Below are 13,019 nucleotides of genomic sequence, written 5' to 3'. Positions count from 1 at the left end.
TATGTATATGTGTATGTGTGTGTGTGTGTGTGTGTGTGTGTGTGTCAACTACTGTATACTTTATTTAGTCATTTGAACCCCTACTAAGAACTCATATTCAGTCTGCCATACAGTTCTTAAATGAAAAGAAAAATGACACAAAATAAGTCTTCTTTTCTCTGTCACAAACTTGTCGATTTGATACATGTGTTATGCTTGAAATAATATTTTTGGAGTTGTACTTTTAGGAACGAAACCTGGGATATCCTGAGTAAACAGTAAATTAACTTTTCCACGACATACTAATTTATTGAGATGCACCTGTATGTGCCTCTAAATACATTTCTGCAGCACCGTTATTACATACCTTACTGCACGTTTCGCTGAAGTTTCAAAGTGAGACGTCCAGTGAGTGGAGCTAAAATGCAGGTTCAATGCATGACCCTGGCACGTATTTGTTACGTTGATATAGGAACGTATTGCTGTGTTTGTATTACGTTGCTTCAGGTATGTATTGTGGCGGTTCATAATTCAAATATTCGAGAAATGTCGCTAAAAGTTAATACTCTACGGTGTTGGAAATATCCCCTACACCAAACCTAAACCTACCCGATAGTGTTAACAGATGCAAAAGTGATGTAAAAATGCATTTGCTGATGCAGCCGGGCTATTTTAACTTTCACATGCGGATTTGAGCTGTTTGAACTGTTGTTTCACGGGGTTCGTACCAGAGCACTTCACCACTTAAGTGCAACGCCTTATCGTGTGAGCTACCGAGTAAACCTATTGAATTAGAAAACCCATGCATATGAAGCTGTATATGTGTCGACAACGTTCAAATGCATCAGTTTTCAAATCTTGCAGCATGTTAAAATGGTTTTGAATTCATAACATAATATTCCTCAAGTAATTATGCAAAAATTAGGCTTTATTAATCGAAACTGTGGACCTGCAAATCATACTGTGTGTAAAGGAATAAAAGTTGTGGGAGTTTTACTGCCTCTAGTGTTTATTTCAACTGGAAACTGCAGCGATTTGTATGTATAGTTTTTTTTTTTTTTTTTAGTTTCGCAGATATGTAAGTAGAGGCACTCATTTTCAATGAGCCTATAGGTTGTTACGTTTGATCCATGTGAGGGACGATGAAACATTCAGAATTTACAATTGTAAAAACTGCATTTCATATACATTTGCATCTGGAATGAACATCAGGAGTCCGGGTGTACGGCTGAAAAAAATAAAAAATAAAATAAAAATATATATGACTGGATTTCTACACGTCAATATCTTTAGTAACTTTATGATATAAACTATGAATTATGTTTTTGGCTGTAGCAGAGGTCCACTGACAATTGATTTCAGTTCAGGTGACTAAAGATTCATGTTTTAATAAACATTCATAAACATAGTATACAAACAATTCTTAGGTAAACCAATGTTTTTATTGATGCTTTTTCAGTAATGTATTATTTCTATATTTAATTGCATACAATTTAAAGGTAAAGTATAATTTTTATTCTATGTTATTGATTGATTTATTTATTGGCCAAAATAAACATAATTAAGTTGTTAGCATTCCAATGCCTGAAAATGCCTAATTAATTTTGGAGTCATAATGACATTATTTTGTGATACTATTTGAAAAAAAATAAAGCTTTTAGTCATTTTTTCCATCATTTGCTTTCTGCAGGTTTGTCTGGAGCCCACATCCAACCAGTCTTTCTCACTTGCACCCAATATGAAAAAGGCAATCTCTGCCACCTCTTCATGGGGTTTGATAATGTTTTGACTGATAATTTGTGATATGATGGTCATATGCAGGGGAGGTCATGGTGTGCAGGAAAGTCATCCATCTGGTTTGGGTGACTGAACTTTAGTTGACTCACTGTCACTTGGACGAAACACTTAGGCACTGAACTTTTCCACCATTAGCTCTGAGATAGGTTGCTATGGAAACTGAACTGACATGTAACTGGTAATAATACTGCATAAAGGAAAGAGTGAGAGAGAAAGAGAAAGAGAAGTTATCACTTTTTACTCTGCTAGAGGTCAGCAGCCAATCAGATTTGCAATGTGAGGTTGAGTCACTCCAATATACTCTTAAAAAACTCTAAATTAGAAGAATTGCTAATGATTTGACTGTTGTTACCAGGAGAGAGAGAAAAAAAAAGGATAAAATGAAATCTAGTATGAATTTGCATTTATTTTTTAGCAGAAAATAGTAATGAGTGCACTCGACTTGCTTGTTTGACTGAGGAGAATCCCTCATGTTGCATTGTAAAGTTTTCAGACCTAAAAAGTCAATATCATGACAGTTTTTGTATATATATATATATGTATATATATACCACTGATGGAGTTATATTGCATCATTCACCATTAACTTTGAGGCCACGCCCTTCCCTCTGTCAAAAAAAACAGACGTGTTATTATGCTGGGACGGTAGATAAGCAGAAGCATGTATGTGACAAAATATCTTATATGGTCTTTAAAAATGACACAGCGGATGAGAATAAAACTATATTTGGAAATGTATATGGATATCTTATGCACACCTGCTCTTATTTACTGTAGGAAAATACTTGACACTGGAAATGTAGAATACAATGATAGAAGGACATCAAGGGAAAGAAACCTAGAACTGATGCCATTCTTAATACATAATGAATATTCTGTGGCACTCAGTCAGAGAGGTAGATTTCCTTCTGTGCAAACAATTCCTAATTGCTGCCCAATGATTAAACCAAGATTTCACAGATAAAGGTGATGCTAACTGTACATCAAGCGCAAGATTTATGGCTGCCTCACTGTGCAAAGACTGAAGAGGAGCAATTACTGCGATCCTGCACAATGTGTTTGCCTACCATCTCCAAATTTGCATAGAAAAGGGTTTATGAATGTCAGAGCTAGCATGCCTTCAAAAAGTTCATAAAAGTTAAGTTTGAGAAAGAATATTCACATGTATTTCAAGTATAAATCACACCAGACTGTGATGTTGGATGAGAAATACATTGTGGGAGGAAAAAAGTGAAATTAAATTATTTCCACACACAAAGCTATCATATGGCTTCAGAATCATAGGGACTTGTTTTATGCTGCTTTTATGGTGCTTTTTGTAATTTTAGAGCTTGACAGCCCCATCCTCATTAACTTTTAAGAAAATGTATTCAGTATACTCTTCAAAAACATTTTGTGGTTCACACAAGAGAAAAAAAACATCATGCCTCATTCTGCGTTTTAATGTTTAAATTATTTTATTTTAAAATTAATTAATTAATTAATTAATTTTGTATTTATTTTATTAATGAGCATGTGCTGAAATGTTACTCAAATATTGCTGCCATATGATATTAAATTATTTTCCACATGCAAAGTAAGTGTTTCACTTCAGAAGACGTAGAATAAATAATATGGACTTCTTTTATGCTTCTTTTATGGTGTTTGTTTGTCATTTTAGAGCTCGACAGCCCCATCCTTATTAATTTTTACTATACGGAACAAAAGTATTCAGGATACTCTTTAAAAATTAACCTTTTGTGATTCATGGTAAAAAACGAACAAACACAGGTATGGACTGACATGAATGCGAGTAAATAGTGGTAGAACTTTTTTTTTTTTTTTTTACTATTATTTTAATATTTCTACATACAACTTAAGTTTCACAACAGGCTGCAACTTCATGAAACATTTGCAGGTTTCATCATCTCGCTTCCAGCATATTCCTGAGATTCTAGCACTGCCCAAGGTAGCAGGCATCGCCACACATACCGTGCCCTATATCAAGTGTTTTCTCAAGGTTTTTTTGTTTTTTTTATAGCATCGGGGCATCGTTGGCCTCGGGATGACACACATTCATTGATCTTTCACGGTTAGAATAGCATAAATTATTAAACCGCAGTTTACAATTCCCACTTCATTACATTTTTACAACCTACTGAAGGCTTTAAAACATGTCGCAGCATTTTTGGTATGTGTTTCTTCTGCTGCAACCTTGTTTTGGCCAGTGCTGCACTACACGTCCTTTATACCACCAGACGAGTAGTTCTCACAATTAACTTGTCATTTGTAAATGGTATTGAAAGCATTTATTTTAATCTCGCTCCTTGGGGCTTCGGTGACCCATTTCTTCAATTCCCAGATGGTTTTAATTGTCAATCGCAATCCATAAGGGATATTGCAGAGGAAATTGTAATGTTTGCTGAGACCGTTAACATTCCATCTCCATCTTGTACTGCTCAAATTAAGGGAAATGTTTGAGTGTGGCACTCCATATACTGAATTACTTAGCATGAAAAAATAGAATCCTGTTTATTTATTTATTGGATACCACATTAATCTCTTAACTCCACGTTTTTTTATATTACCACACTGAGTAAAATTCATCCATTTATTTTTATATGTAGGATGCTCTGGATAGTTATCAGATGACTTCTTACTGGTTCAAGTAAAATGACTTTGGTGTCTCCCTGCACTGATTGATTGTAAAAGTAATAGCACACCTCTTCACAACAGGCTCGATGGTTTGATTTTTTATTTTTATTTTTTTTAAGATATCATTTATCAACAAAGTTTAATGCATTGGTTTGGGGTTTACAACACAGTGATGTTGCCTTAGCAAAATCTTCTCTAAAATTTGGCTCCAACCTAGAAGATTTTATTTTATCAGTAAAATGTGTTAAAATGGATAGATTGGAATACATTGAATTGCAACTAAACACTTGAAGCTCTGTAAAATACTACAGTACACATATTATCATCTGATTTACAAAGCAACACACTCTGAAATATAGCATATTTATAGCTTTCAAACCAATAAATACAGACATCAGTGAATGTCAGGAAGGACAAGTATCACCTCTGGGTAGGATGTAATGGAGTAAGACATATTTTTGTCAAAATGTTCCATTCTGTCAAATAAACATCTCTTTGATGAATCATGAAGTCTATCATAAGAGGCACAGCATATTACCTTAGATGTCAAATTACCTCTCGCATTTCCAGGCATATTTCTACTAATCTCTCCTTTCAAGGTAGACAGGTATGGAACTGCAGGCTCACAGAAACCTTTTGAGCGATGAGTAATGCAGGACGAAACAATGAAGCATGTCACAGAGATAAAATTATTCAAATATTTGTACCTTGAAACGTGATCCCTAGTAAAAATTAAAGTAATATATTTAAAATACATTTATTTTAAACTAAATATAGTTCAAATCTATTAAAATATTTAATGACATCGCTCAAGACTTATTGATATAACAATTATAATTAAACTTTATTTGGAGTACTACTTGTGCACAATGCACATTTCATAATATTAATCCTAAAATGTGTTTTAATGTCACTATTGACGAGGACTGTATGATCTCTGTATAATAACAGTCTTTAAATGCAATATATTTAAAGTGTAACTAAAGTATACTTGCAATAGTTCCAATTTAGCACAATCAAATTTACTTCAGTATATTGAGTTGGATTTCAGCACTACTTCTTCAAAACTATCTAAAAGAAAACAAAAACAAATTTGTTGTTCCAATTTAGCAGACTTTACGTATACCAGTTTAGTATACTAAAAGCAGGGTAGTTTTATTAAGTACATAAATATATAAATGCATTTGTATTATTTTTAGCATTAAATGTATTTCAGATAGATTTTAGTATATTTATTTTTCACTAGACAGAAAGGTAAAGCGATTTTTTTAAGCCAAACCTGATTGATTTGATGCTGAATACATTTATTATATATTAGGTATGTTCTAATAATAATAATAATAATAATAATATATATATATATATACACAATGGTGGACCAGTATTTGTTGTCTTTTGGGTTTTGGTATAATCCCAGCAAGGCCACAACAAAATTTGTGTTTGTGTTACATATCATGTTTATATATATATATATATATATATATATATATACACAGGGTTTGAAATTAACACCCGCCAACCCGCCAAATGCGGGTAAAAATCAGCTGTGATGGGTAACGCTGTCAAATCACTAGCCAATTTGGCGGGTTACTTTACGTAAGTTATGTTCACTCATTAATTTCTTGGGGAAGTTCATGCAAGCCAAATCTGTGCAGGCTTAGCGCAAATACTGAACTCATAAGACATCATGACATTATTGAGTATATTGCAAAAAACAAACAAAACACACCTACAGAGTGCATGCATACGCGACGTGATGAAGTCTGGTTAGACTAAGTTAGTGCGCGTATGCATTTAGAGTGCCTTCATTCACTGCATGATTTAGCCTATTAATATGCATTAAGAACGATCACATAATTTAAGATAAGGGAGCAGAAAATGTATATATTTATATAAATTCATAGTTAATCAATATCACACAAAGAGTATTATTATAATTGACTGATTAAATGTAAGGATTTGACTCAAAAGATTATGTACACTTTAAGAAAAAAATGGCTTTATAAAGGTAAAAATGCCCATTAAAGGTCAAAATCAATTTAAACTTATTGGAAAATATTTGAAACCAATCACACACACTATATAACATCCACTCAGATCCTGTTCAAGTCGCAGAGTATTGTTTGCGCATATCGCTATGTCTGTGATAGCAACATTACGGAGCCATCCCGAGTTTGCCTAGTTTGTAGTCTTAGTCTGTTTTGCCTGTTTAGTCTAGTCATGGTTTTGGATCTTGCCTGTCTTTGGATTATTATGTGAACTGACCACACAGAATATGAAGAATATCAAAAACTTTAGGAGTCAGCTGTCCACGGTTGTCCTTAAGACCGTTTGCAACGGTCGCTTTGTCACGCCCAGTATAGACAGCCTCAAGCTGTTGGTTTATTTCTTTATTTATTTATTTTTTGGCTAGTAGAAGTTATGAGTGGCCAGTAACTTAAAATGTAGTAGCCATTTGAGTGAAAAAGTTAATTTCAATCCCCGTATATGGATTATTATCTTGCCCTGCTCTGTTTGGACTCTGTTTGACCCTCGCCTGAACTATTGCCTGTGTTTCGGATTACCCACTTGGATTAACCTGTTTGGACATTGTTCATCGGAGATCAACGACGCCTTCCTTTGGATATTCTTTTGTTTTGCCTGAAATGTACCTGTTTGCCACTGTTTGACCCATGCCTGTTTTATGACCACATCTCTGACTAATAAAAGCCTGAAGATGGATCCGCACGTCTCACGTCTCGTTCGCCCCGTTACACTTATACTTTTTGTTTTTTTTGGAACTGCTTAGCTTTTGGCCAAATGTGTAAACTGCAATTTTGCATACAACACAAATATAGTGCTTTAATTATCATTATTATTTTTTTTTTTCTGTATTATTTAGGTCTTCTTTAGGTCTACAATTTTGCATCGTAGGCTATTATCTGTAGCCATTATCTAGCTTTTTTTATTATTTTTTTTTTTAACTGCGATTTTGTTCTGAAAAGCTGTTATGCCTTGGTCTTTTTTTTTTTGTATATTTTCATTTGAGGTAGGCTTAGTAATATGTTTATATGAGACTATGTTATCCTGTAGCGGCCAGCTGATATAGTATTTTGGCTGCATCAGTAAGGATCCACAGCATGCAGTACAGTGAAGTATTCTTCTGTAAATTGTTGATAAAATAGCTTGCCATTGCTTGGTGTGAACCCCGAATCACACATATCAGTTAAAAGATTGAGTGTTACAATCCTGGCCCATTCAGTGTCAGTTATTCATTGTTCTGAATCTTATGCAATATGATTATGTTTAGTGAGCTTATATGCTGAACATGGCTTAAAAGGGTCCTGGTTGCTATTTACAGTATATAAAGTCATGTCAGCATGTCACTCCTCATAGAACAAAATAAATTATTTATATTTGCTTATGAATACATATTCACGAGGATTGCATTACATACTCTGTTGCCAGTTTTGTCTGTATTAACATTTATGAGCTTGCATAGCAATGGTGTGTACAACAAAATGCATAATGAACTAAATAATATTATTCACAATTTCATACCATAGCGCTTTATTGTCAACATATACTCACTTCCAGCTCTTTTATAAAGTGCTAATAAATATTGTACCAAAGCCTCGGTCCCTAATGGTTTGATCAAAGAGCTTTACTTTGCATCAAAAACACCACTCGTCGCAGTTAAACGTGCTTTTAGGCATATCAGGTTTTGCCATCTTTTCTCTTCTCCAGCATTTCTCACAGCACATATTCATTGCATCTCTCTTGAGCCTCCCCGCGCCTCCATTTCAGAGCACATTCTACTGTCAATAACTACACGGGATGATATGTACTCCTCAACCGATTCAATTTCCTCATGCCCTTAGAAGAGTGGTCCTTGCACAAGCAGTGGTGGTGGAAGATGTATGCCCCTGTCGACAGCAAATCTAATCAAGTGCTGTCTTGGGTATATCCTCACTGTGCTTGTTGGCTGTTTGCTAAAACAGCATATGGAGCGTGGTTAAAGAGACCACAGGCGCAGGTCAAATGTAAGTGAGGCTCGTTTCTTGTGGATTATTCAAACAGCACATATTTTAAGTCCTGTTGTGCAACCTGAGGTCTACTATAGTGTTAGTCGAGGTTACCGGCACCCAGGGGCGATTCTAGGATTTTAATTTTAGGGGGGCTCAGCCCCTAATGCGGTTATAATCAAAAAAAAATAATAATAATAATAAAATAATGTTTGACTAACAGGTTAGGGTTGTATACTAAACATATTTCAGTATTACTGTATTTCATAAGTTAGATGGGTATAATATTTGAGTACTGAATAAGCCAAATACAAGTCTTCCTGACCTTGTCATTAGCTCAAGTGTACAAACCTCTTTATATGCTCAAGTACTCTCTGTCACTGTCTTCAATCATTTCTATGCATGACTGTATGATAGTTAATGCCACATGCACTGTAATATGTTTTATATTGAAAGTTAAATTTTCAAATGAAAATAGGAACATTTTATAAAGTATGTAAACTGCACAGATGCAGATATTATAACAATCTATCGATAAACACATACCTTGTCCTCTGTTTCTCGCTCCCACTGCAGTCAGCGGATTGAAGAAAGTTCAGAAAGACGGGGAAGAGCCAAAGTCTGACGCCGTTTTCATATGAAATTTAAAGGGGACTGAGGTGATCATGAATTTGTGTACAGTTTATGGAGCTAATCGCAATTTTTTTAGGGGGGCTGAATATACATTTTTGGGCCTAAAAATGGCCTAGCAACGCCCATGCCTGCACCGAAAACTATCATAATTTACTTTTACATGACCATTTTTTTTAGTATTTAAAAACAAAAAAAACATCTATGTAAATAATTATATGTAATCTATGTAACCATTTAAAACATCTATGTAAACTCCATCTGTCAAAGCAGATACTTTAGATATGGCAGACAGCATTTTCTAGTGTTTTAGGAATAATCATATGTGACCCTGGACCACAAAACCAGACTTAAGTCGCTGGGGTATGTTTGTAGCAATAGCCAAAAATACATTGTATGGGTCAAAATTACTATCCTATTGTAAATATATTAAAACTTAATTTTTGATTAGTAATATGCATTGCTAAGAACTTTATTTGGACAAAACACACACACACACACACACACACACACACACACACACACACAATTTTACTGTTTGCATTTCTAGTACAAACCTTGTCATTAGCTCAAGTGTACAAACCTCTTTATATGCTCAAGTACTCTCTGTCACTGTCTTCAATCATTTCTATGCATGACTGTATGATAGTTAATGCCACATGCACTGTAATATGTTTTATATTGAAAGTTAAATTTTCAAATGAAAATAGGAACATTTTATAAAGTATGTAAACTGCACAGATGCAGATATTATAACAATCTATCGATAAACACATACCTTGTCCTCTGTTTCTCGCTCCCACTGCAGTCAGCGGATTGAAGAAAGTTCAGAAAGACGGGGAAGAGCCAAAGTCTGACGCCGTTTTCATATGAAATTTAAAGGGGACTGAGGTGATCATGAATTTGTGTACAGTTTATGGAGCTAATCGCAATTTTTTTAGGGGGGCTGAATATACATTTTTGGGCCTAAAAATGGCCTAGCAACGCCCATGCCTGCACCGAAAACTATCATAATTTACTTTTACATGACCATTTTTTTTAGTATTTAAAAACAAAAAAAACATCTATGTAAATAATTATATGTAATCTATGTAACCATTTAAAACATCTATGTAAACTCCATCTGTCAAAGCAGATACTTTAGATATGGCAGACAGCATTTTCTAGTGTTTTAGGAATAATCATATGTGACCCTGGACCACAAAACCAGACTTAAGTCGCTGGGGTATGTTTGTAGCAATAGCCAAAAATACATTGTATGGGTCAAAATTACTATCCTATTGTAAATATATTAAAACTTAATTTTTGATTAGTAATATGCATTGCTAAGAACTTTATTTGGACAAATTTAAAGGCGATTTTCTGAATATTTAGATTTTTTTTGCACCCTCAGACTCCAGATTTTCAAATAGTTGTATCTCGGCCAAATATTGTCCTATCCTAACAAACCATATCAATGGAAAGCTTATTTATTCAGCTTTCAGATGATGTTTAAATCTCAATTTCGAAAAATTGACCCTTATGACTGGTTTTGTGGTCCAGGGTCACATATTTATATTTTACTTTTGAAGGGATAAGTTAGTGAACACCAAATTCATTCATGCAGGCTTTTCTGTAAATTTTATGTATTTTTTTCCCCTTCCCCATTTAAAGGTTGTGTGTGAAAATGGTGTGTGGATATTGAATAAAAAAAAAAAATGGAAGACTTATGCGTGGTAAATTTACAATATTTTTTTAGAGATTTGGTTTCAGAAAGATATAGATATATTTATATTTATATTTGCATTTGTATTTAATATTATTTTTGTTTTATATATTTCTTTTTTTTTTTTTTTTTTATTAATTATTTTATTCAGCAAGAATGCATTTGAATTGATAAACATTTTACAGTAAATCCATGTATAATGTTACAGAAAATTTTAATTTCTATTTAACTATGTTCCTTTGAACTTTCTATTCATCATAAAGTCCAGAAAATTGTATGAAACAGCACAACTATTTTCAAAACGAATCATAATAATAAGAAATGTTTATTGAGCAGCACATCAGCATATTAGAATGATTTCTGAAGGATCATGTGACACTGAAGACTAGATTAATTAATGATGCTGAAAATCCAGCTTTGCATCACAGGAATACAGGATTTTTTATATATATATATATTAAAATAGAAAACACTAATTTTCAGTTGTAGCGTTATTGGACAATATTACTGTTTTTACTGTATTTTTGAGCATACAATACTTAATAAAAACTTTCATTTATTTCTTTTATTTATTTATTTATTTATTTTTTTAGTTTCGTGAGTGAAAGTGGCTATAGAGTGTATTTGGACAGATATGTATTAATGTTTTTGCAGTTTTATTTTCAATAGATCATCTTTTTGGACTGGGAAAGTTCTTAGTTCTTTTTTATGTTTATTTCAAAAGACCAAGGAATAGTCTAGTTTGAATTTTTAGACAAACATATTTTCAGCATTTGAGAGCAAGATTGTCAGTTGTGGATATTTTGGGCTTTCGCCATTATGGACCATCCACACCAGCAAAAAGGTTATATGTAGGAACGAAGATCATAGAGCTCTAGATTTGCACATTGATGTCTGCAGGTTCAAAGATTCCTTCTACCCCCAAGGTACAGTTTCTCAATGGACTTTCTCTGATCTTCTTTGGCGTACAAACGAACCCAAACCCTTATGAACCCAAAAAGTTGCAACATCTCAAAACATCCTGCTTGGCAAGGAAATGTAGCCTCATACTAAATACATAAATCAATCAACTTAGCACAAGGCACAAATGACTTAAACAGATCAGACCGAGTTGGCGTTCTTCCTGGACCCTGATGTCCTGTGGCTAGAACAGGTGCATTGTTATGGACAGCTGGATCTTTGAAGTCATGGCCAAATCAAAGCGTGCCACCCTGTTGCCATTTCCACAGCAGTTTCTAGAATTATGGAATGGGGAAATGGACACAATAGATACATGAATCGGTAACACTTTATTTTACGGTGTCCTTGTTACACATTACATGTACTTAGTTATGCATAATTACATGCAAGTAACCCTAAGCCAAACCAAATCCTAACCCTAACCATATAGTAAGTACATGTAGTTAATTAATATTACTCAGTAATTATATGTATAATTACACTGTAGCAAGGACACCTTAAAATAAAGTGTAACCCATTACAAATGAATCTGAAGTCACAGAACACGATTTGTCAGAAATCAAAGTCATATCATGTTTAACAGTTTTCACACTGCTTTTTGAACATCCTACTGCAAGCAATGTGTTTTAAAGATTGATAAAATATATCTTGTAGTTCTTGATATTTACCAGCTATTGCATGCATTCGTGATATTTAATCTGAATGAGAAAACCAGATCCAACAAAAACTAATATCACCCTTCAATAACCCACTGACAGAAGATGCTCGATAAAAACACTTGTCATCTACATTTATTCTCACTCCCTGCATGTTCACCTCACATTGGTGCATTTTACTTAACACTTCTTCTTTAAACACAGCCATTGGGATTGACCCATGACATTTTTACCATGAGCAGCAGTCTGACATGTCATCTTTATAAATCGTGCGATCAATGACAAAGATTGGTATGAGGATCAATAGCAGTTCAGGCTCTGGTTGTGCCAGCAGATCACATGGAGAGCTCATGCTATGGTCGTCATGCCCTTGTTGTCAATAAAGTATAGAGCAGAAATGCTTTGTGAAATCCACGTAGACGTTCTCTTCAAGGTTTGCTATGTAATGTTTTATAACGAAAGCTATCACACTTTTGACAAATGTTTAAAATGATATACAGTCACATTATTATTTCAGGTGAAGTTCTGTTTGTATTTCCCTGTCTTTTGATTTGTACAAATCACTAAATCATTATTATGTTAATTTATAACAGGTGCATTGTTTATTATTATTATTATTATTATTATTATTATTATTATTATTATTATTATTAT

This window comes from Sinocyclocheilus anshuiensis, unplaced genomic scaffold (genome assembly GCF_001515605.1).
Source record: "Sinocyclocheilus anshuiensis isolate Anshui unplaced genomic scaffold, SAMN03320099.WGS_v1.1 scaffold1642, whole genome shotgun sequence".
Taxonomy (NCBI): domain Eukaryota; kingdom Metazoa; phylum Chordata; class Actinopteri; order Cypriniformes; family Cyprinidae; genus Sinocyclocheilus; species Sinocyclocheilus anshuiensis.
The sequence above is the reverse complement of the archived record's forward strand: the minus strand, read 5'-3'. Positions refer to the sequence as shown.